The sequence below is a fragment of the Aquarana catesbeiana genome, linkage group LG04 (assembly GCF_042186555.1).
Source record: "Aquarana catesbeiana isolate 2022-GZ linkage group LG04, ASM4218655v1, whole genome shotgun sequence".
NCBI classification, from domain to species: Eukaryota; Metazoa; Chordata; class Amphibia; order Anura; family Ranidae; genus Aquarana; species Aquarana catesbeiana.
Genome location: NC_133327.1, coordinates 373,630,969 through 373,656,698, shown reverse-complemented (window position 1 = coordinate 373,656,698; position 25,730 = coordinate 373,630,969). Strand labels below are relative to the sequence as shown.

The window sequence follows — 25,730 nt, the reverse complement described above, 5'->3', positions numbered from 1 at the left end:
TATTATAAGTGCTTAATCATCCAAGAGTAACACCACAAGAACAGAGTGCCCAGTAGGTAGACGCGTTTCACACTATTATAAGTGCTTAATCATACAAGAGTGGCACCACAAGAACCGAGTGCCCAGTAGGTAGACACGTTTCACACTATTATAAATGCTTAATCATCCAAAAGTGACACCACAAGAACAGAGTGCCCAGTAGGTAGACGCGTTTCACACTATTATAAGTGCTTAATCATACAAGAGTGGCACCACAAGAACCGAGTGCCCGGTAGGTAGACGCGTTTCCCACTATTATAAGTGCTTACTCATCCAAGTGTGACACCACAAGAACAGAGTGCCCAGTAGGTAGACGCGTTTCACACTATTATAAGTGCTTAATCATCCAAGAGTGACAGCACAAGAACAGAGTGCCCAGTAGGTAGTCGCGTTTCACACTATTATAAGTGCTTAATCATTCAAGAGTCACACCACAAGAACAGAGTGCCCAGTAGGTAGATGCGTTTCACACTATTATAAGTGCTTAATCATCCAAGAGTGACACCACAAGAACAGAGTGCCCAGTAGGTAGATGCGTTTCATACTATTATAAGTGCTTAATCATCCAAGAGTGACACCACAAGAACAGAGTGCCCAGTAGGTAGACGCGTTTCACACTATAAGTGCTTAATCATCCAAGAGTGACACCACAAGAACAGAGTGCCCAGTAGGTAGACGTGTTTCACATTATTATAGGTGCTTCATCATCCAAGAGTGACACCACAAGAACAGAGTGCCCAGTAGGTAGACGCGTTTCACACTATTATAAGTGCTTAATCATCCAAGAGTGACAGCACAAGAACAGAGTGCCCAGTAGGTATTCGCGTTTCACACTATTATAAGTGCTTAATCATTCAAGAGTCACACCACAAGAACAGAGTGCCCAGTAGGTAGATGCGTTTCACACTATTATAAGTGCTTAATCATCCAAGAGTGACACCACAAGAACAGAGTGCCCAGTAGGTAGATGCGTTTCATACTATTATAAGTGCTTAATCATCCAAGAGTGACACCACAAGAACAGAGTGCCCAGTAGGTAGACGCGTTTCACACTATAAGTGCTTAATCATCCAAGAGTGACACCACAAGAACAGAGTGCCCAGTAGGTAGACGCGTTTCACATTATTATAAGTGCTTCATCATCCAAGAGTGACACCACAAGAACAGAGTGCCCAGTAGGTAGACGTGTTTCACACTATTATAAGTGCTTAATCATCCAAGAGTGACACCACAAGAACAGAGTGCCCAGTAGGTAGATGCGTTTCACACTATTATAAGTGCTTAATCAATTGATTAAGCACTTATAATAGTGTGAAACAAGTTTACTTACTGGGCACTCTGTTCTTGTGGTGTCAGTCTTGGATGTCCCAATATAGTATTTTGGATCACAATCGTGGTGTGCAACCTATTCTTTTTCTTAATTATTGATTGCGGAGGTGAGCCGAGGTGGGCACCCACAAGTTCCATTAGGCTTCCTCATTCCATCTGGAGTGGCAAGCTTTTAGATAAGTTTTAAATCAGTAAAATTTTAAATCAGTAAAATTGTCCTTTTTTCTGAATGCAGCGCCGCATAGAAAAAATGGCCTGGTCATGAAGGGAGGTAAATTTTCCAGAAGATAAGTGCTTAATTGTATTTGGCGGCACAGTGGTGTAGTGGGTAGCACTCTCGCCTAGCAGTAAAAAGGGTTTCTGGTTCGAATCCTGACCATGACACAACCTGCCTGGAGTTGACATGTTCTCCCTGCACCTGCGTGGGTTTCCCCCGGGTACTCCGGTTTTCTCTCACACTCCAAAGACATGCTGGTAGGTTAATTGGCTTCTGTCTAAATTGTCCCTAGTATGTATGAATTTGAGTTAGATGACCTTAGATTGTAAGCTCCTTGAGGGTAGGGACGGATGTGAATGTACAATGTATATGTAAAGAGCTGTGTAAATTGACGGTGCTATAAAAGTACCTAAAATAATAATAATTTGTAAGCACAGTCTGTAAATAAAAACATGGCTTCTTCCAATACTAAGGCTTGAACTCATGCATCCTAGCAGTGGTCCTTCTACACCAATCCTCAATATGTATGTGATGAAGTACCATGAGCCCAGCCTGTCAGGACCTCCATCTAGAAGGTGAGTGTGGTGGTCTTCAGTGAGTAGCAGAGGAGGAGTAATATAAAGCAAGGGATAAGGAGGACCCTCCCTGTCAGTGGGCTGAACAAGCAAACCGGCCTGGGGTTGGCTGGATCCTCATCACAAGGAGAGATTTTTGGAAGCAATCAACAAAAAAAAAAAAAAAAGAGAGAGATCCAGGGACTCGGCCCCCTTTGTCATCTGGTCTCTGTAGTGCTCCGATTATTGGGAAAACACTGAGAGTGATCGTGTAATCCGGGGATTTCCTGGCATCGTCAGGCCACACTGATCGCTGGGCAGGGAAGAGGATCAGGAGGCTGGGAGTCTCTGTGCAGCTCCTGCAGCCCCCTCTCTCGGTCACAGGAGGAGGAGGAGGAGGGAGCCGAGCTGCTGCTGTCACACAACTGCACGACAAACCGGGGCTCTCCATGCACTGATTTTGTTCTGTCACATCGCAGCACCGGGTGTGACCCCAACTGGGGGGGGGTGGGCTTGTGTTGGTGGGGGGCCACTCACTGCCATACTACCAGATCAGCAAGGACAAGGGGCAAGCCTGGAGTACGATCACAGCAAGAATGATATGAATGCAGAGCTGAGTCCAGGCCATCCACTGCAGGTACATAGACTCCATCAGATCTTACCATACATCTAATCTATAGATCCATCTATCTATCTATCTATCTATCTATCTATCTATCTATCTATCTATCTATCTATCTATCTATCATCCATCACCCAGTGATCAGTACATAAGTACCTGTCCATATAGCTTTCCATGTCTATCTGCAATGATATGTAGCATGTATGTACTACAGCCATAATACTCCTGTACCTGTCTATGTGCCTAGTCCAGCAGGCGGTGCTGATCGGTGGGTGGGTTATTGTCTCATTGTTCCCCCGATTTAGATGAATGTATTCTCGTGTGTACCCCATCATGTGTTCTGTATTTCTTCCAGCTCCTTTGTGTACATATACAATAGGCTTCTGCTCCATGTCGGTGATCAGAGCTACACAGGCATGTTCACGGCTAAGGACACACATCACATACAACCCACGGTGCTATATATATGAAGAATTATTATTATTGGTACTTATATAACTCCGTCAATTTACGCTGTGCTTTACACATATATATTGTACATGCACATATATATAAATATATATATGTGCATATGTGCATGTATAATATATATGTGTAGAAATATTTACATTGTAAAGCGCTGCGTAAACCGTTGGCTCTTTATAAATCGTTAATAATAATAATAATTATATATATATATATATATATATATACATATGATATGTGCATGTACAATATATATGTGTAGAAATATTTACATTGTAAAGCCGTTGGCTCTTTATAAATCCTTAATAATAATAATAATAATAATAATAATAATTATTATTATTATTTATATATATATATATATATATATATATATATATATATATATATGTGTATGTATGTGCATATATATGTATGTGCATATGTGCATGTACAATATATATGTGTAGAAATATTTACATTGTAAAGTGCTGTGTAAACTGCTGGCGCTTTATAAATCGTTAATAATAATAATTTATATATATATATATATATATATATATATATATATATATATATATATATATATATATATATGTATGTGTATGTGTATGTGTTCTGATTAAAATGATGCATTGTATTAATCACATGAGAAGACACCATGTGAACTGATCAGATGCCCGGTGTTGTATATCGCGGCTCCTATAATGACTTTGGCACTGGTAGGACAATGACAATTTTGGGGGAAGGCACCACGTTGCAGTATTTTCCAACCATGTGCACCGAGAGTAAATCCGCACCATTCAGAAGACCGGTATTCATGCCCGTTTGGTCACAGACGACCAACACGCACTCACACAGGCCTATAACGCTATTTTTTATAGCTAATTCAAAATCTAGAAAAGGCATAGCTGATGGATAATTCTGGGTGCAGGACAAAACCCTCTTTCATTTGCCAGGCCTGTAAAAACCACGAAACCCCCCCCCCCCTCCACCCTCGCCCCCCCCCTAGTGTGGTCAGGATATTAAACAAGGATTTGTTGTTTTGGGTCATTCTTTATTATTTATGGCTTCTTTGCTGTCACTGACCATCTGCAGTTTGGATGCTGTAGATTTTTTTTTTTTTGTTTCGTGCAAATCACTTCCGTCCTTTTATAAATTGAATAGAATTTATGCCCATCCGGGTGGGTGAAAATATGATTTGCAGATTAAACCTGTAGTATGTCTGTTTTAAGCAGACATTTAGAGGACTTTTGGTGGTAAAATTATTCCTGTTCTTCTTGATTTCTGAAGAAGGCTCGTGTTAAAATGTCAGTTCTCTCAGTTGGGTAGTAGATATTGCTTTTTGAGTTACTTGCTAATAAAGATTGTGGTATTGTATGTGGGAAAAGGATTAGGAGACAAATACTAAAACAGCCCATTGAGACCTTGTGTTTTCCTGCTTGTTTTCAGCTCATCAACTCCCACATCCTTCCTCCCCTCTGATAAGCAATGTTTCCAGTCTTACTTTTTTCCCTACAAGCTCCTTTGGTCCTTTCCACACCCATATCAGAAATATTATTTACGTTAAGCTTTTCATGTGTCTATAATATCGTTACTTATTCTTTGTATAACAAAGGAACCCTATAATAATACTACTCCTGCTAAAGCCAAATCATTTAGGGTCAATGGGCAAAATGCCCCTTAACATTGATAATCAGTAGAAAGAATGCCTCCCTTAGTGCCGGTTCACACGGGGACGACTTGTCAGGCGACCTAGTCACCTGACAAGCCGCTTCCCGTTCTGTACAATGGAACCGTTCTAATAGGAGTGACGCAAGTCGCTCCAACTTAGAAAAAGGTTCCTGTACTTCTTTTGGGGCGACTTGAGGCGACTTGCATAGACTTCTATACAGAAGTCGTTTTGCAAGTCGCTGTGGATGTCATGTGCAGGTCGCCTTGGAGAGGCGACCTGCAAGTCGTGCCACCCCTAGTGTGAACCGGCACTAAAGCTAGGTACATACTGTCAGTTTTTTTTTTGTTCAACCCTGAACAAAAAAAAAAAACTGAGGAGCTTGCTGTACTAAGGCAGGCCATAGACGGTGCGAATTTCTTTCCAATTCCCCCATCAACACAGACAGTGTTGACAGGGGAATTCCTCCTGCTGAGTAATTGTCTTCTCCTGGCGGAAAGGTGGGAACGGGCAGGGGAAGCCGTCTCCACTGGGAGAAGGTGTAATCGCAAGCGAGAAGACGATGATCAAGCGTATCTGGCAGGCTGGTTGTACCCAAGTTGATTGATCATTCAACTTGGTACATTCAGCCTACCCATTAATGTTTCGAAACTCGGCTGGTTCAGCAGGAGATTCAAATCAAGTATGGCTGGCCTAACTGTCTAACTGTCTGATGTTAGTACAGCAATCTCCCTGCTGAGCTATTGTGTTCTAACTGGGGACTGGACCCCTCCGCTAGAACACACCGGTCAGCGCTCGCAGCCATTGGCTGAGAGCACTGGTCGGATGCCGCTTGGCAGATCAGTTAGGCCGGCTGCTGTCGAAGCTGCTGTCGTACACACAGGCCGAATGTTGGCTGGTTTCTGTTAAACCGGCTGACACGGGCTGATATTTGGCCCGTGTGTACTGGCTTTTACAGTGGGAGTCCAACTGCCATTTACAGTAATCTAAAAAAGGTCTCTGTTGTCATTCCTCAGGCTCTGCCAAGTGGTGTTGGCTCCAGAACTATGCAGGCACCATCAAATGGGAGGTCAATCACCACTACTCATGGAACACTGGTTCAGAAAGATGCTTTCTAGAATTTAAAACACAAGCTGCATCCAGGGTATAGATTTGTAAGTAATGAATCCTGAAGTTGACATGAAGACATAAGGCCTTAAAGTGGTTGTAAACCCTTACATATAGCCATTGAAGTGATTGACCTCAGGTCAGAGAAAGAAGGGGGCGTAGAGCCGATGTTACACTCACTCAGAGCTCAGTGAGGAAAGCTGATTGGAGGGAAGAGATACACCCCCCCGTCACACAGGAACAAAGCTAAGGCTGTCAATCAGCTGGAGTTCCCTCTCCTGCCACCATTTTTCTCTTGGTGTCCGAAAAACTTGTCTGAAGTGATTCATACTGATAGCAGAGAAGCGGAGCAACAGACAAAACTGACACTTAGTGCTCTTAGTTGAGACAAGTACACACTATAGAGGGGTATGCTTTGTTCCTATTTCATGTCTGAGTTTTACAACCACTTTAAGCTGGCCATAGATGGATCAAAATTCAGCCAGTTCATCAGGGACCGGCCAAATTTCAATCCATGTGTGGCCATTCCCACTCTCCAGAAGTCAATGACTTCTGTCAAACAAGCTTGTTGGAGAAATTTTCTCTAACAAATGATCAGTGTATTCTGAAAGTCCCAACCAACAGAATACAATGTCTCAGCAGGGAGCATTCCTCTATTCACTTCACGTGTGTGGATAGAGGAATCTCCATTTTTTTTTTCATTTAGCCTGCTGGCTGAACTAAAAGAAAGATCCATCTATGGCCAGCTTTAGAACAGCCTTTCTCAACCTTTTTTACCCTAGAGTACCCCCAAATTACCTTCGAAGGCCTCAGGGTACCCCTTAAAAAATCATTATATCCACATTTTAGAGTAAAGCAGAGTGGTCAGTAAGCTTTGAACGTAAAGTAGAAGTATGACCAAAGCTATTTTGGCTATGCTTCTCCTATGGATCACAGGAGTGCAATTCGTTTTGCACTCCTGTGACCCATTTTCAGCCGGCAGCGGGCTTCAGCCCGCTGTCAGCTAACATTACTCAGCGGGCCCAGGCTCAGGAAAGATCGTCGAGCGCCACCCTGAAGCCTGAAACCGCACCTGGCTCAGCCTCTCAGCGATCCGCTGAGAGCCTGTGGCACCCCTCCCACCCCCTCCACAGCCCAGCACTTCAGTGAGTGAGAGCGGAAGGGGAAAACTGAGCGTTCAGCTGTGTTTGATTGCTCAGTTCTCAGTGCAGAGGTGGCAGGGGACAGCTGCAACATCAGATCGATGCTGCAGCCACCTAGGTGAGTATAATCCCATATATTGTGTGCCAGTGGAGAACTGCCCCCTTACATATGTAGTTGTTGTAGGTAGGAGATCAGTCTGACATTGTTCATTGCTGAAGGAACCCCTAGCTACCTCTGGAGGAATCCAGAGGTTCCAAAAAACCTTGTTTGAGAAAGCCATGGAGCCATGATAGACTCCCATTTCATACAGCAATGTTTCCATTTTTATAAATAATATATACATTTTTATTAGGACTTTTGGCTGTCTTTGTACTAACCTACTCTAATATCCCTGTACAAAAGCATTCCGACTGGGAAAGGAAGGAGTAAAGCCCGTCATAGATGGAGCGATTTTTTTTTCTGCAACCATGGGTTGTAGGAAAGTAAATCGCTTGATTCCCCCATCAGTGCAGTCAGTGCAGGCCGGGGAGCTATTCCCGCTGGGAGAACACTGTGATTATTACTAGTGGCTATAACAGCCACTAGTTATAATCACATGTAAAATCCAGCAGGCTGGTTGTACCCAAGTTGGTCGATCGATCACCTTGGGTACATTCAGCCTGCCCATACATGTTTCAAATCTCGGTCGGCTCCTGCTGAATCGGCCAAGATTCGAACCGTCTATGGCCGACTTAAAGCAATCAGGCTTTAATGCATTCTGCAGTGATTTTTATCTCGCATATGGGACTTGCTGATTTAAGTAGCAATATAAGAGATGGCCTAGTCAGTGAGCTGCTTTATGTTGTTGTTTTCATCCGATATTATGGTAGAAATGAAGGTATAGAGAATTAAAAAATTGGCATGGCAGCATATTGTAAGGCTTCCTTGGGTTCATCTAGGTTGTGGTAGAGGTGAGTCATTTCTATTCTAAATACCACACTGTAATAATTAAGTCCAATTACAAGTTTATTCAAGTAATGGAATGTTTGCAAAGCCAACGCTTTGAGGAGTGCAATTCAGCCCCCTTCATCAGGGATTGAAAAAAATTGAAACATTATAAATTGATTCAATATTCAATCTACATAAAGTTGGATGTTACTGGGATCAGTTTGAACAGCAATCCGTCAATTCATGCAGCCTAGAATTTGAAAACTGTCTAAAGATTATTTACCCGGTGGGACACACAGCTAACACACAAGGTTAAGTATCCTTGAGTAATGGTTATTTTCAGTTAAGTCCAATGAAATTTGAAACTTACAGTCACATGCCTGAAACTAGAGGGCCTTAGGCTGGCGTTAAAGTTAGTGAGATGAGCCTAATGTTAGCTGACTATTTAGCCGTTTTTCCTACACTTAGGCCCCATTCGCACCTAGCGATTTGGAATCGCTAAATTTGCGGCAAAACATGCCATGCACATTTGGGGCCATTCATTCTTAATGACACCCCAAATGCAGTGCGACAAAAACACGTGGCAAAACGCACTTTGGTTTTTGTGCAACAAACACGCATAGGGCAGCCCATTCAAGTGAATGCACTGCCCCATGCGCTTCATGCAAAAGGCATAAATCATCACGAAAAAAATCACAAGCAGGAAAGAGTGTTCCCGCTATGTAAAGTGTGAATGGGGCTTTATACTTTAACTACTTCAGCCCCAGAAGTTTTCACCCCCCTTCCTGACCAGAGCATTTTTTCCGATACAGCCCTGCGATTCTTTAACTGACAATTGCATGGTCGTGCAACGCTATACCCAAATAAAATTAGTGTCCTTTTTTTTCCCACAAATAGATCTTTCTTTTGGTGGTATGTGATCACCTCTGCAGTTTTTATGTTTTGCGCTATAAAAAAAAGGAAAAACCAGACAATATTTTTTACTTTCTGCTATAATATATATCCAATAAAAAATGTAAAATATATAATTTCTTCATCAATTTAGGCCAGTATGTATTCTGCTACATGTTTTTGGTAAAAAAAAAAAAAAATCCCAATAAGCGTATATTGATTGGTTTGCGCAAAAGTTATCGCGTCTGCAAACGATGGGATAGATTTATGGACTTTTTATTATGTTTTTATTTTTTGCTAGTAATAGCAGTGATCAGCGATTTTTAGCAGGACTGCGACATTGTGGCGGACAAATCTGACACTAAGTGACACTTTTTGGTGACCAGTGACACCAATACAGTGATCAGTGCTAAAAAAAAATGCACTGTTACTGTATAAATTACATTGGCAGGGAAGGGGTTAACATCAGGGGCGATCAAAGGGTTAAATGTGTGCCTAGGGGGTGCTTGTTATTTGTGTGGGGTATTGTTTGACTGGAAGAAGAGAGAGATCCCTGGAGAACATGAGATCTCCCTCTTCCTCACTGACAGAACTGCGATCTGCCTTGATTACATAGGCAGGCCGCCATTCTGCCTCACTACGGATGATTGGCGGGTTCTCAGAGGATATTGCATCCGCTAGACCTGCTGATTGGCTCCTGCTGTGTCCAATCACAGTTAGAGTGGGTCACCAGCAGTGCGTCCCAGACCCGGAAGAAGCGAACAATGTCCAGGTACATTGTTTCGCGCAGTCGGGCTGCCCTGCCGCAGTATATGTGCGGTGGGCGGTCTGGAAGAAGTTAAAGTGGTTGTAAACCCTCACATATACCCAGTAAAGTGTAAATAACCAAAGAAAAAATAAAAAATTACTGCGCTACCCCACACCCCCAAGCTGCAGTTCTAATTCCCAGGTAGAAGAATCAAATAAGTACAATACATAAAAGAACCGCGCTAAATATAAGCAATCAATGAATCCTCAATTATTTCAAATGCTGTAAAGTGATCAATATAAAATAAATTAGATATCAACACAATATATATGTGAAAAATAATCAGAGAAATGTGCTATAAAACTGGATGTAGATAATGTAAAAAGTGACAAAAAAAGTTAAAGTCCGTGACAGTAAAAGTGACTTCTGATACCAACAGTCCTTATTGCAATATGTTCCACCAATAGTGATTGAAAACTTTAGTGAATAAAAACATCTTGTGAGAAGAATCCACCACCTATGTAGATATATGTTTACCAGAGGTAAGCTGTAATGAAGCTTATGCCAGAAATCCACTCAATGGGGACACCACCATCTGTCTCAGCATAGAGGGAGGATCACCCGGGACTCACCGACAACAAGGCCCAATAACTCAGCAATGGAAACCCAGGGGAATAAAAAACACATCCTCCATAGTGTGAATCCGCTTAAATAGTTTATTGAAAACAGTAAAAGTAGCGCACTTACCAAAAAGAACAAATAAAACAGCATGTAATATAAATCAGCCGGCCGGCCTGCATGCACCCGTTCGCAATGGGATGGAAACGATGACGTCAGCGCGTCTGCCTTCCGACGTACGTTTCGTCCTATTGGACGTTGTCATAGGAACTTATATTTAGCGCGGTTCTTTTATGTATTGTACCCAGTAAAGTGACTGGCTTGTGGTGATACACAGAGATTAAACAAATTCTCCTACATAAGTTGTACCTGTTTATCTGCAGTCTTTTCAAAGTGCAGAATTTATACAGCTTGTCTGAGCTTTAGAGGGTAGGGGGTGGAGAGCTGAAGTTACACTCTGCAGAGCTCAGTGAGAAGAACTCTGACAGCTGATTGAAGGGAATGAACACACCCCCTTCACACAGCACACAGAAGCAGAGCTGAGGCTGTCAATCAGCGGGAGGTCCCTCCTCTGTCACCATTTTTCTTTTGGTGTCAGGAAAACTTGCCAGACGTGATTCTTGCTGATAGCAGAGGAATGAGACAGCAGAAAGAAATGACACCAGAAAAAAAAAAAAAAAACTTGCAGTACAGTTGACATTCGTAGAACTGTTGGTAAAGCATCCACAGCATAATTTTACAGAAAGCTTGTAACTATAGCCATAGCAGACCATGTGGCCGCTATAGGGTCCAGAATTACAGGGGGCCCAAACTGTTTGGCTGCTCGGTGATTCATGCAGGGTGCAATAGCAAATCGTTTTAGATAATTAGTGTATATACTGTATAGTATGCAAACCTCTACAGCAGGGATATGCAATTATCGGACCTCCAGCTGTTGCAGAACTACAAGTCCCATGAGGCATAGCAAGACTCTGACAGCCACAAGCATGACATCCAGAGGCAGAGGCATGATGGGACTTGTAGTTTCGCAAAAGCTGGAGGTCCGCTAATTGCATAACCCTGCTCTACAGTAAATGACTGCTATAAAAGCAAATAGTACTCTGTAAATTTAGAATTGCCTTTGAAATGGAAATTAAAGAGGAAAGGCACCTCCTAATGATTTTACTATGGGACCCATAACACATAATTTCACATCACTAGCAGCTAGGAGGGACTGGTCCATGGATCTGTCATGTCTTCAACTCAGTCAAAAACTACTAACAGGTTGATAGAGAAGGCATACGGTTTCATTAGATAATAACATTTTATCTCCTTTTATTTCTTGTCTAATGTTGGCATTTGTGTGAGTTTTGTATTTGTAGGTTACACATGCTGCTGCACTTAATTCTAATTGCATTTGCACTCACAATTTTCTTTTAAGCCTGGTTAGTGCGGCAATCTCACCCACTGTGCCTTTGTGTTCGGACAGGAGGGATTGCCCACCTACCTGCCAGAACACACTGATTAGCACTCGCAGGCATTGGCTCCAAGAGCTGATCCAATGCAGATTTTCCAGCATGTCTCTTCAACAAAAGCCGGTTATTAAATCGGCTTCTTTCGCAGACAGCTGTACATACTAACCAAATGTCAGCCGGTTCAACAGGAGGCGATATTCGGCCCGTGTGTACCCAGCCTTAGTTCCCCAAACACTTCTTGCAGTGCCAGGACAAGGTCGTCCAGTGCCCAGGGTGAAGATGTCAAATGCGCCCCCCTAGTTCAATACATAGGAGTCAGTGTTCTATCAAGACAAGAAAATATTTAAAAGGTTTTAAAACAAAATAGAATTAAGAACTTGCTAAACAAAGGGGGGTGCAGGTTTCTATATCAGTGTGAAGTATAAACTGGTATGTGTGGTGGTGCAGAGATAGTTTAAAGAGGTCTATCTGCTTAGGTAATGTGGCACATGCCACCCGTGCCAGGTGCCAACCTTCGTTCCCCCAGAATATCTGAGACAGAAATCTGACATTCCTAGACCAGTTGCCCATAGCTTCTAGATTTATTTTTTCATGCAGCTTAGAAAATAAAGCTGGAGAGCTGTGTAGCTCAGCTGTCATTTGTTTAGTGCCCGGGTACCCGGGACCTACACAATATTTATCACTGTAATTTGTACATGTTCTGTGAGTTATTGTTCTACTGTATTTTACATTTATTATTACATTATCCCCCTGGGTCCTCTGGTTTTTACTATTTTTTGGGGGTATTTGAGATGTACGTTCTGAAGTGTTTTTACTTTATTCTTAAAATAAAAGATAGGTTTTGATTGGTTGCTAAGGGCATCTTCATCTGTTCTGTTCGAAACCCTAATTCTCACTTTTTGTTATTTTTAAAACATTAACCACTTCAGCCCCAGAAGAATTTACCCCCTTCCTGACCAGAGCGATTCGGCACTGTGTCACTTTAACTGACAGTTGCGTGGTCGTGCAGCGTGGCTCTCAAACAAAATTGACATCCTTTTTTTCTCACAAATAGAGCTTTCTTTTGATGGTATTTGATCGCATCTGCGGTTTTTATTTTTTGCGCTATAAACAAAAAAAGAGCAGCAATTTTGAAAAAAAAACACAATATTTTGTACTTTTTGCTATAATAAATATCCCCATTTCTTTAAAAAAAACAAATTTTTTTCTCAGTTTAGGTCGATATGTATTCTTCTACATATTTTTGGTAAAAAAAATCACAATAAGCGTATATCGATTTGGTTTGGTTTTGTAGCGTCTACAAAATAGGGGATACATTTATAGCATTTTAATTATTATTATTATTATTTTTTCTTTACCAGTAATGGCGGCGATCTGCGATTTTTATCATGACTGCAACATTATGGCAGACACATTGGACAATTTTGACACATTTTTGGGACCATTGGCATTAATACAGCGATCAATGCTATAAAAATGCATTAATTACTGTAAAAATGTAACTGGCAGTGAAAGGGTTAACACTAGGGGGCGATCGAGGGGTTAACTGTGTTCCCTGGGAGGTGATTCTAACGGGAGGGGGAGGGGACTGACTAGAGGAAGTGACGGATCGTGGTTCCTAGCTAATAGGGACACATGATCTGTCACTCCTGCCAGAACAGAACAGGGAAGTGTGTGTTTACACACACTCATCCCTGATCTGTGTCTCCTGCTCACGATCGCTCGCTGTGCAGCGGGCGCACGCGCGCCTGCTATTCTGACCCCGCGAGCCGACGTATAGCTACGATGGCTCGCGCAGGGGAGCCAACCTGCCGCAGTATAACTGCGGCGGCTGGTCGGGAGGCGGTTAACTTCACTTAGGCTCTATGCACATGGGACCTAGCCCCTGTGTGTACAAGCCCGGGAGGCACAGGTGCAGCGTCCAGCCCTCCTGTCTGCAGCCTCATAAAGTCTATTGCAGGCTGAAATATGATTAGGGCCCGGTGCATTCAGGGACTATTGCACAAACAGGAGCTAGACATCCCATGTGCAAAGGGCCTAACTTTGCTTATCTTTCTAACGCTGAAATCAGGACCCGTTTGGACTTCTGTTCAGGACAGGCAGAATAAATTTAGATGAAAAAAAAATGGTTTAGGTTTGGACAGAGTAGAAATGGATTGTATCACCTTTTTTTTCTTGGGAGGGTGCATGTGATCAGCACAAGGCCAATCAGCACTGTCCAGACAGAGGGTCAGGGGTCCTGTAGCCTTATAGGACAGTCAGAGGAGAATGAAAACTCCTCCTACAAGCTTTAACCAGTGCTCTACCAGACACTAATAGAAGTCACAAGACTACTCTACCTGCTGATGAGAAGGTATTTAGCAGTTTATATTTACTAAAATAATTTCATTTCCATGTTTTGTTTACTGTAGGAGACCAGATATAGGGAATGCAGGGTCCTGGGTTTAGTAACACTTTCATAGTGAAAGTAAAAAAAAAAAATGAAACATTTTGGGTTGTCCCTAGAAAAGTAATAGAGGGGAAATTTCCAATGGAGACACTAGTTCTGGTGACTGAGAGGCACCAAGGAATTCCCTAATTTGCAGGGATTTCCTCTCACTTCCTGTTTTGGCTATGAAAGAGGAAGTGAAGGGAGATCTCCACAATGGGGCACAGATGCCAAATAAAATCTGACGGGCTATAACCGCCTTTTAAGCTGGCCATTCATTATACAATTTTCTTATTCAATTTCCTTTAGATTTACCTTCAACTGTGTAGTGCAAGGGCCTGCCTGATTGCATACAAATTGAAAGTGTCTGGATTTGACCTCATATTATATGGTTTTGGTAAATCTAAAGGGAAATTGTACAAGAAAGTTGTATAATGTATGGCCAGCCTTACTCTATCCAAAATGAAAAAAAAAAGTTTTGCCTATACTGTAGTGCTACTTAAGGCTTTATGTACACGGGACGTTTTTACAATCTCTTCTGAACGATTTAACTTGACAGATGGTAACCGACATTTAAAATGTCAGTTTTGCCGCGTTTACATGCTTTTACATGTTTACATGGTTCTTTTTTTTAATAGCCAAAAATGAAAAATGCCTGGAAATGAAACGTGGCTAAATGTGAGTTACCGCGTTTACATGTGTTTACAAGCTGTTACAGGCATTTGGCGTTTCAAATGCCTCTACAGCCATCCTGAAAGCAGTTTTTTGCGTTTGAAAAAATGCTTTTAAACTCAACTGCCTAGAAAGGACTATAAGTGCCGGTTCACACTTCTTCGCTGCGAATTTTTTTGTCCTGTGTGAGCTGCGAATTTACCGCGATTTTACCACGATTTTACTGCGAATTTCAGGAGTTGGACATAGATGCGATTGATGTTCTAGCCAATGGAATCATAATGTAAAAAAAAAAAAAAAAGGTGTTAACTTCCTGTGTACTTCCTGGTTTTTGTGGAGAGTAGTGTGGTGGAATTCGCACATATCTGAACCATCAATGCGATTCAAGAACAATTTACATTGATGTCTATGGAGACTAAATTCGCAATGCAACACAGTAAACTCGCACAAGACCCTTTTTTTTATCGAATCGCATTCGTAGAGGAATCGCAACGCATCTACGTGAACGACCGTCATTGAAAACAATTACTTTTGGGATGACATGCGAATTTAAAGTGTTTTTGACGCATCACATTCGTTATGAACTCGCATCAGTGTGAACCGGCACTAAACGACCCTGTGTACATGTACTGATAAGATAACATAGAGGAGAGTTCAGGGGCATCTGAAAAAAATGCCCAACTGCTCCTAAACGTCCGTTTACCAGTAGCAATGTACATGAGGCCTAACTCTAGAAGAACACATGTAAAAGGGTGGTAATACATGAACTTCATTTGGCCCTTAGCAATATTAATGGGCTTTCCAGTTACTCATCTTAAATAAAGTTACTTTAAATTGTTTAGAAACATATATTCTAAAGTGGTAGTTTTTGGTGCTTTTGCATTGTTCATAATAAACAAAAGATATGTAACTGGGATTCATCTTTAGTCATTTCTGAGAATCAGTAGTGAAAATTAGCTATATAGATGATGCATAAATGATTTTCCCCGTGTTATCATCTTGTAGTTTGCTTGGTTAATAGTGTACTGGGCAGTATGCAAAACATTTTACAGAGAAAATAACAGATATGTCATTTTAAGAACAAATATATCTATATGCTTAGCCAAGGAAGTTCAGTTTAAACACTGTGCAACCTTTATATAACAACAAACCGCAATAACTTGCAAGGCTGCTTTGGGGTGCGCTAGATATTGAGCCCCAGTCCTTATGACTAATTCACCATTTTCTGGGGCTGCTTGAGGCCTACTTATAATCATAGTATTCTGGATGCAAAGAAAAACCCAGGAGGACATTTCAGGCCATTATATCTGAACAGGGGGGAAATCAATTCCTTCTTAAATCCATATATGATTTGTTATTGATGGAAAGACTAATATTGACACTGGCGAAGATTGGCAAAGATAAACGGAGCTTAAAAATTGTCAGGCTGGTTGGCACTGCTGAAAAGTGTGATTAGAATTAAACTACGGGGTAATAGACAGTGATGAATAGGCTGATTAAAACTGATATAGACCTTTATGGACCGTGTATGACTGATAGGTTGCATGAAAGCGAAATTCCACCCAAAATGGGAACTTCCACTCATTTGTCTCCTTTCTCCCTTCGGTGCCACAATTGCCACTTTTCGGCAGGGAAGGGGGACAGGATACTCCCCCTCTCTCCCTGCCTGACAGGAATCCCCAGTGTGAACCGAGTTAAAATGCTTGTAAAATCCTATAATCCACTCTATTACAGTAGTATATAATGTACAATGTTTGTGTTTCTGTAATATAATTGTGCCAAATACCTTTGTTATAGTGCCGCTCTGCGCTTCTATGACCCGCCCGAGCTCTCTTCCCCAATATTATATTACAGAAACACACACATTGTACATTGTGTACTATAGGGTTATAGGATTGGGTTATAGGATTTTACAAGCTTTTTAAACTAGGGCTTATTTTTGGGGTAGGACTTATATTGCAGCCCTCCTGGAAAATAACACTAGGTCTTATTTTTGGGGTAGGTCTTATTTTGGGGGAAACACGGTATATAAATTAGAGGTCGACCAATATATCGGCCGGCCGATATATCGGCCGATATTTGGCTTTTTTTTACTTAATCGGCATCTGCCGATTGTGCTGATAAAAAAAGCCGATTCAGCGGGACTTGCAAATGACTTCTGTAATAGAAGTCAATTGCAAGTTGTGTGAAGTTTTCTTCTCTCCTCCTCTGGGCAGGCTGCCAAGTCTGATAAGAAGATACATTTGTATCTCTTTCAGGTTCTTTTATCAATAGACTGAACTCCGTGGAGAAGTTTTCAGTTTAACCATTTAAAGACTAAATCTTTTCTGACACTTGTTGCTTACAAGTAAAAATCCTGTATTTTCTGCTAGAAAATCACTTAGAACCCCCAAACATTATATATATATTTTTTAGCAGAGACCCTAGGGAATAAAATAGCGGTTGTTGCAATATTTTATGTCACACGGTATTTGCGCAGCGGTCTTTCAAACGCAATTTAAAAAAAAAAAAATACACTAATGAAATTAAAAAAAAAAAAAAAAGCAGTAAAGTTAGCCAATTTTTTTTCGTCCAAAAGTTTTGATTACCTGTTTTTGTGTATTTAATATTTAAGATATCGTTATTTTTTTTTTAATCTAAATTCTACATACAAGTGAACTGATTGGAGGTTTGTTTTGTTTAATAAATATTTAAATATAAAACATTTTCTGTATCACTTATTACTTAAGGCTGCTTTCACACTAGAGCGGGCAGGCGTTGACGGTAAAACGCTGTTAATTTTAGCGGCGCTTTACCGTCATTTTAGCGGCGCTATTCGGCTGCTAGCGGGGCACTTATAACCCAGCTAGCGGCCGAAGAAGGGGTTAAATGCGCCCCTGAATCGCTGCTGCCGAAACGCTTTGTAGGCGCTTCGGCAGTGGTGCGCATTCATTTCAATGGGCGTGGAGTGGTGGAGGAGGGGTATACACCGCTCTAAAGATGCCGCTTGCAGGACTTTTTTTTAACATCCTGCCAGCGCATCGCCTTAGTGTGAAAGCACTCGGGCTTTCACACAGACTGCAGGGGAGCCATTTTACAGGCACTATTTTTAGCCCAAAAGCGCCTGAAAAACGCCCCAGTGTGAAAGGGGTCTAACTGTTAGATTTTATGAGATGAAGGGAAAAAAAAAAAAAAAAAAATCGGCCTAATATATCGGCCCAAAAAAATCGGCATCATATATCGGCCATCGGCCACCGCGATTTCTAAATATCGGCTTTGGCATCGGCCAGAGAAAAACCCATATCGGTCGACCTCTAATATAAATACATATTGGGGCATAAGTAAAGTTGCCTTTTCTTCAATGCTTACCTGGTGATCCTTCCAGCCTCTTTCTCTAGGAGGAGGACAATGCATTTTGGCCCACAGTGAATCTACTGCAGTCTAGTCACCCCAGCGGCCTCACAGGACTGCATTGCTACACACACTGAAAAGCCTTGTCCCCGCTAATAACCCTCCCCCTCACTTCTTTATGGTACTGGCCTCATAGTCCAACAGGCCCCCTCTTGGATCCCACTTTCCAGTACAGCGATGGTTTCGGCAACTTCTTGAATGATAACAGAGGTACAAAGCAGCAAATTAATTAACTTAAAAGAAATGTAGGTATGCCTTTTCGTGGGGAAGGGGCACTTGGAAAGCCCACTTTTTTTCCTGTCTGTTCCTGAGTATGAGTTAATGGCACCCTGAAGCTGGACATACACTGTTAGAATTTTGGCCAATTTAGAGGAATCGGCTGAAATTTTAACAGTGGGTGGCCCAACTGGCTCGACAAGTTGGTTACTCAATTGACTTTTGTTGCAGGAACCAGGCCGAAAACTATAATCCAAACAGCACCTGTGCCCAGTAAGCTTCAGGCACTGTTCGGGAATCTATTAGTGTATGATCAGCTTTAGTCTTCTGATTCAGCCACTTGGATGGCGCTGACCAATAAGAATCCGTCTGGTCTGCCCTTGCGGCACTGGATGGAGAGGAGAGAAAGCAGCGGGGATTTATAATATTGATAAGAAAAGAGAGAGCAGAGAAAAAAGCCTCTCTTTTCAGGGTCCATGCACACTGGGCTTTAAGTGGTTGTAAAGCCTAAAAGTTTTTACTTTCATGCATTCTATGCATGAAGGTAAAAAACCTTCTGTGTGCTGCTCCCCCCCACAGTCCCCCCTAATACTTACCTGAGCCCCCTGTCCCGGGTCTCTCTCTACTCATTGGCTGAGACACAACAGTGGAGCTATTGGCTCCCACTGCTGTCATCACAGTCAGTAAGCCAATGAGGAGAGAGCAGAGGGCAGAGCCGAGCCATGGCTCTATGCCTCTTATGGAGGCATAGAGCGGGGCTCGGGAGTAAGTACTCACCAGTGCCCCCATAGCAAACAGCTTGCTATTGGGGTTACTGGTCAAGGGGGAGGGGCCAGGAGCGCCAGAAAGGAGAAGAGGATCAGGGCTGCTCTGTGTAAAACCTCTGCACAGAACTGGAAACTATGACATGTTTGATATTTAAAAACAAAAAAAAAAAGAACATTTAATATCACTTTAAAAAATGCTGCTTCTATGTGGGATTTCACATTTTTTTTTTTCACCTGCCTGTGGAAGCAGCTCAATGTTATCCTATGTGTCCATGCACATTAGGCTGTTTAGAGGCATATTTTAAAAAGAGGGTTTAGAGACAGAAAAAAAACCCATCACGTGCATTTTTGAGAGGGGTTTTCAGGCCGAAAAAAAGTGCTAAACAATCATAAATGTGGCGTTTAAGTGCATACAGCATTTTCAAGTGTACATTGATTATAATGAAAAATAAGCAGAGGGGAATGTTTTAGAAAAAAAAAAACACTTATAAAAGCAAATGCCAATAAACTCATGTGCTAGAGGTTCTGCCATTTTTTTCTGCTCCTAGTGTGCATGGACCCTTACTGACCCTTACTTACTAGGATGGGGAAGGATTGAGGCCTTAGGCCTCATGTACATTGCTGCTGCTAAACGGACATTTAGGAGCAGTTGGGCATTTTTTTCAACTGCCCCTGAACTCTCCTCTATGTTATCTTATCAGTACATGTACACAGGGTCGTTTATAGTTGTTTCTAGGCAGCTGCGTTTAGAGGCTTTTTTTGGAACCCAAAAAAATGTGTTCAGAAGCAGTGTTTTAGAGGCATTTCAAACGCCAAACGTGGCTAAACGTGGTAACTCGCGTTTCGTTTACAGGCATTTTTCATTTTTGGTTATTTATTTTTTTCTAGACGCAAACGCGGCTAAACGCGGCATGTAAACGCAGCTAAATGGCCGTTTTTAGACGCCAGTTTCTAGCTGTCAAGTTAAATCGTTCAGGACAGGTTGAACAACGTCCTGTGTACATGAGGCCTTAAATGGTATATAACTGCAGGAAGTCTCCTGTCCTTGCAGACATGGCTGTGATGTGTGGCAGAGCTATGTAAATCACATGACTGGATGGACAAAAATACAAATCCTTTGTCAGTTAAAACAGCTCCTTTACATGTATTTAAGCTTACTCTCCAATATGACATGTACGTTGTATTACTAATAGGGAGCCTATTTTTAATGCTTCGTTTTCACAAGTATCACACGTCACTTTACAAGGTGGGCACTGTTATGATCTGCAGTGATTTTCACTGAGGCGTTTTCCACATTCACCTTCTGGGCGTATATAATAATTATTTCAATCAAGGTCACAGTCCATTACATCATAAATGGCATCTCATTATCATGTATTAAATCCAACGGATCATACATGTCAGCTGTGACACAGAAAGAAAGGAAATAGGCTATTTTGCCAAGTAATGCTGCAGTGAAGCAAGTGATTACATATACTGTAGAAAGAAAAAAACACGTTATAGCCTGAGCCGATCATCAACAGGCAGCTTTACAGATTGATTAGTATAATTATATATATATATATCTATATATATAGATATCTATATATATATCTATATATATAGATATATCAAATATTGGTTTAGAAAGCATTAATGTACAGGATGATCCACACCAATGACTTGCTGGGTCAAGCCGGATGTATTTGTCCAAATGATCTGGCCAGAGATTAGTGAAATGAATTGGATAAAGCCAGATTTGCCAAGGGTTGCCATATTCTAACAGAGAAACTGTTTTTTTTTTTCTCTAAAAGATGTGCTCACTCCTGCTATATCCTACAATGGCTCTATACTACTAACTTGTAACCACCAACAATCCTGACTAAATCTGAGGCTCTGATGAAGAGGGTACTCCCTCATAATGCGTAAGCCATTTGCGATACCATCTGGTTCTTCCTAATACCCGGTCCAGGTTGCAGGTGTCTAGAAGACACAGTTCCGAATTCTTGGAGCAATGTTAAGCCTTCTTTTTAACGTTTGTTTGTGAGTATGACTTTTATTTGAATAAAATTTATCTTTGGTAATGCGCAAGGTCGGTGCGCCCTCCCTGTTTTTCTATATGTAACAATCCTGACTAAAGCCTGGTACACCCAGGTAGGCTTTGTTTTGTTCAATCCAGCAGGCTATGCTATGTTAGTACAGCGATCTCTCCGCTGAGATATTGTGTTCTGACGGCACTACCGCCCTGCTAGAACACACCGGTCAGCGCTCGCAGCCATTGGCTGTGAGCGCTGATCAGATGCCGGTCGGCTGCTGGTATTCCAGCATGTGTGTTTGACAAACGCCTGGCTTTTGTAGACAGGCTGCTATACACACGGGACGAATTACGGCTGGTTTCTGTAGAAGCGGCTGATACTGGATGATATTCGGTCCGTGTGTTCCAGCCTTAACCCTAAGCTTTATTATCAGATCACAGAGAGGAATAGATTTGTAAGGATTCACTCATTTCTAGTATGCTACATCAGACTGCTATAGAGAATTTAAAATTAGCCTCCCACTGGTGATCCTTCCTTTTGAAAACTCTGACTGGCATTCTCTGATACTGTGGCTTCAGTACTTTCTAAATCATCTGTCTGGTACAAACATGATCAGGAGTTCTGAATTGCTTTGTATGTTTGTTCCAGGTCAATGAATCAAAGAATACTGATGCCAAAGACAGTCAGGCAGCTAACATTCAAAAGAAGGTCAGCAATGAAAGCCTAATACTTATCTCAGAATTGGTTTCCTTTGAATAGATAATGTCACTTTGCATATTTACAGAAAGGCATCAGTGTCCACTTTTATCCCACCATCCCGGGCTAGGTAATCCTCACTCCCATACTTTCTGATGGAATAAAGCCTTTTAGGTATGGGACACAAGTGACCATCCTTACAAGACAGTTCCAGTCTTTTTTTTTTTATTTCTTTATTTTAACAAAAGGACAAGAATGACATCTTCCATGAATAACATCTATAACTGATATACTAATAACAAAACATAAGGTCAAATGGTACACAACTAGGAATTAAGTCCAATCTGAAATAACATGGTAAATATATAGCAATGAAACATATGGATCGCTGTCTCATCTTGGTCATGAAAAAGCACGTAACCCCAGATCCAAGATCATGCGCAGTCATAACCCACGGAAGTAATCCCCATGTAGTAAGGTATCAAGCCGGCTCCCCCCCCCAAACAGAAAAAAATAAAATAAATAAAATAATAAAATAAAATAAAAATCTTCCCCTCCCCTCCCTCGACCCCCACCCCCTCCTCATCGCCAAAGGATGGTGGGGGGAACACATTCCACTCCAGAACCGGTCAAAATAGAGGGCCCAATACCTAATTCCTTCAACTAGTAGGGCTCACATCAATGAGAGGCCTTCCTTTCTCTGAATTAATAAAAGTGTTCCATAAAGACCATGTTTTCGTATATATAGCTCTCGTTTCTGCCGAGATGTCCAAACGAAATCTTCCATCTGATTCAATTCTTCCACCTTCCTAAGCTACAATCTCACTGAAGGGAGTTGTGTCTGTTTCCAGGTACAAGGAATGCAAGACTTAGCTGCATTCAAGAGATGGCACAAAATAGGACAGTGCCAGTCTTAAACACTCTCTTGTAAAAAAAGGGCATCCATCTAGGTAAGTCCTGACACCAGAGCTTACTCAATATGTACACCTGTGTAGGGAAGGGGTGAGCGAGCACAGATGGGTGAGCACTGGGCAGACCTTGCTGAGGATGAGCTATCAGCAGACACTGTCACTTTGTACTGAATAGTGAAAGTGTTTCTGTAGGTGTTGTGGAGGCTAATATTAAAATTATTCTAAGAAAATGAAAGTAATTGTAAGCTATTGTTTTAAAATAACAATCATGTCATACTGTTCTTTGCACAGAGCAGCCCCAATCCTCTTCTTCTGGGGTCCTCGCTGATGCTGCTCCACCCCCTATTGAATGCCCCCAAGCCACAAGCCTCTTGTTATGGAAGCACTCGTGCAGCCTCAACCCCGAGCCGCGCTCTGTGTGTCTATAGACACACAGAGCATAGCTCAGCCCCACCCCCATTCTCTCCTCATAGCCTGTGATTGACAACAGCAGGAGCCAATGGCTCTTACTGCTTCCTCCAGGTCCAGTAAGGAGAGAGAGAGTGAAGAGAGAGTCACTGCTCTCGAGCACAGTGCTGGATCACGATCAGGCTCAGGTAAGTATTTGCCACGGCTGATGTGCATAGGTTTTTTGCCTTAATGCAGAGAATGCATTAGGGTAAAAAAAAAATTCTTCAAACTATTTTAAAACTGACGCCGGACGGGCAATTCTGCTGTTAGTGACAAGTCGCCAATGTCACGATAGCTAAAGAGACTATCTATCCCTATGAAATGATATCCTCTGTAGCCAGATGCAGCGAGATGTCACTGCTGAATCTTGATCACTAGTGATAGGAGCAAGATTTCACTGCCTCAGCTACAGAGGGTGCCATTCCATATGGACAGACAGGCAGCCTCCTAGCGAACCTACAGGCAGTTTTAACAAAATGCCAGTGGCAAGATGGCTAGTGGTAGAGTTGTCTGTCTGACATGAGCCTTATGCCCCGTACACACGGTTGGATTTTCGATGGAAAATGTGTGATAGGACCTTGTTGTCGGAAATTCCAACCGTGTGTGGGCTCCATCACACATTTTCCATTGGAATTTCCGACACACAAAGTTTGAGAGCAGGCTATAAAATTTTCTGACTACAAAATCCGTTGTCGGAAATTCTGATCGTTTGTACACAAATCCGACACACAAAGTGCCACGCATGCTCAGAATAAATTAAGAGACGAAAGCTATTGGCTACTGCCCTGTTTATAGTCCCGATGTACGTGTTTTACGTCACCGCGTTCAGAACGATCGGATTTTCCGTCAACTTTGTGTGACCGTGTGTATGCAAGACAAGTTTGAGCCAACACCTAGTCGGAAAAAATCCATGGATTTTGTTGTCGAAATGTCCGATCAATGTCCGACCGTGTGTACAGGGCAATAGACTCCTTTCACACAGATGTTCCAATTGAGACAGTTTTTCAGGCGGACCTGATCGGAACCTCCATGCTTCTCTATGGAGAGGTGGACATTCGTTGACACCCGCTGGCATCTGAAATGGATGGGGATCTGTTCCCCATCCGTCTGGCGGATCGGATCAGATTACAGTCAGATGGAAACAGACAGGTGGTCTATTTTCATCCGACCGCCCCATAGAAAACAGCGGGTTGGGCTCGCAGGAAGATACAATGGCTCATATTTGGTGGGCATTCTCAAAGGTATGCAGACTATGCGTCAGGGTCTATACTCTTTTTTGTAACATGATTTATACCAATCTTAAAAGAGACCCCTATGAAGCCCTTCTTTGTAAACCAATCCCGGAATTGCTTTGTCCAACTGGCTCTGCATCTTTTCACTGCAACTAAGTTGACCATTGCGAGAGCCTGGAAGACCCCTGTGCTTAATTTTGAAGCAGTTAAGCACCGCATGAACGATATCATGATCAACGAGAAATTGACAGCCCTTGCTTCAGATACTCACAGTAAGATTCTCAAGGTATGACAACCATGTCTAACATATACCCAACCTTCCAGGTTCGATAATAGACCTCTTTCAATTTAAAGGTCTCCCGCTGCCCACCCCACTGGACTCTACCCCTCCCTTTCCTTCCTTTCTTGACCCTTTTTCCTTTTCTCTTCTCTTTCCCTATTATTCTTCAGTTTCCGCCCTACCACTATTCTTTCCATACATAACCATTATTGTTACTCACTCGGCCGCCGGGTGTAGGTTTGGCCAAGATGGTTACAGTGATTATATCTCACCATTTGTTTACAGTATATTTATGTACATGGGCAGCCTATTTTTCATTTGAACTGTTTTGTTTTGTTCAAATATTCGAGTAGTCTAAGCTTTAGTTCGCCAACATGAAGCCCTGAGTGCTCCCCTTCAAGGACTCCAGTTAATATTACATTGTATTGGTGACATTTCTATTATTCCTATTGCGTCCCTTGGTTGGGATCCTTTCCTCTGTGCTATGTTTAATATAACTATCTAATTGTCAAATTAATCTGTTGAATTTATCTTTTCCACAAATAAAATACTTTGTAAAAGAAAACAGCGAGCTGTGTCTGTTCTGCATTAGCGGAGCAGACACGGATCTGTCATCCGCCCGCTCAGTGGGGATCAGCAGAGAGATCACCTACTGAGTGGTAGAGCTGCACGATTAATTGTTAAGAATCAAAATCGCAATCTTTTTCCCTTCCCGATCTTCAAAACAGCATGTCACGATTCTTTCTAGTAAGTGCAGAGAGTTCTCACAGCTGGAGAAAAAAAAATCCAGACAGCCTGCCAAGTTTTATCACAACACACAATAAGTAGAAACAAAGTATCTTTTTGTTCTTTCATCAAAGGAAAGAACTGGCGTGTAAATGAGGAAGGTTTCACCATTTAAACCTTTT

General features: G+C 42.0%; 1 protein-coding gene across 5 annotated transcripts in view; it reads left to right on the top strand.

Annotated features, from left to right (window-relative positions):
* Positions 1–2,237: 2,237 nt before the first annotated feature.
* Positions 2,238–25,730, top strand: part of FYN (FYN proto-oncogene, Src family tyrosine kinase) — a 322,979-nt gene continuing 299,486 nt past the window's right edge. For 2 of the 5 annotated variants that reach the window (XM_073627102.1, XM_073627103.1), the window contains exon 1: positions 2,238–2,776. The gene's annotated coding sequence lies outside the window, so the exon portion shown is untranslated. Of the gene's footprint in view, positions 2,777–22,800; positions 22,900–25,730 lie in introns of all 5 variants that reach the window. The other 3 variants (XM_073627098.1, XM_073627100.1, XM_073627099.1) reach the window with 2 other exon arrangements.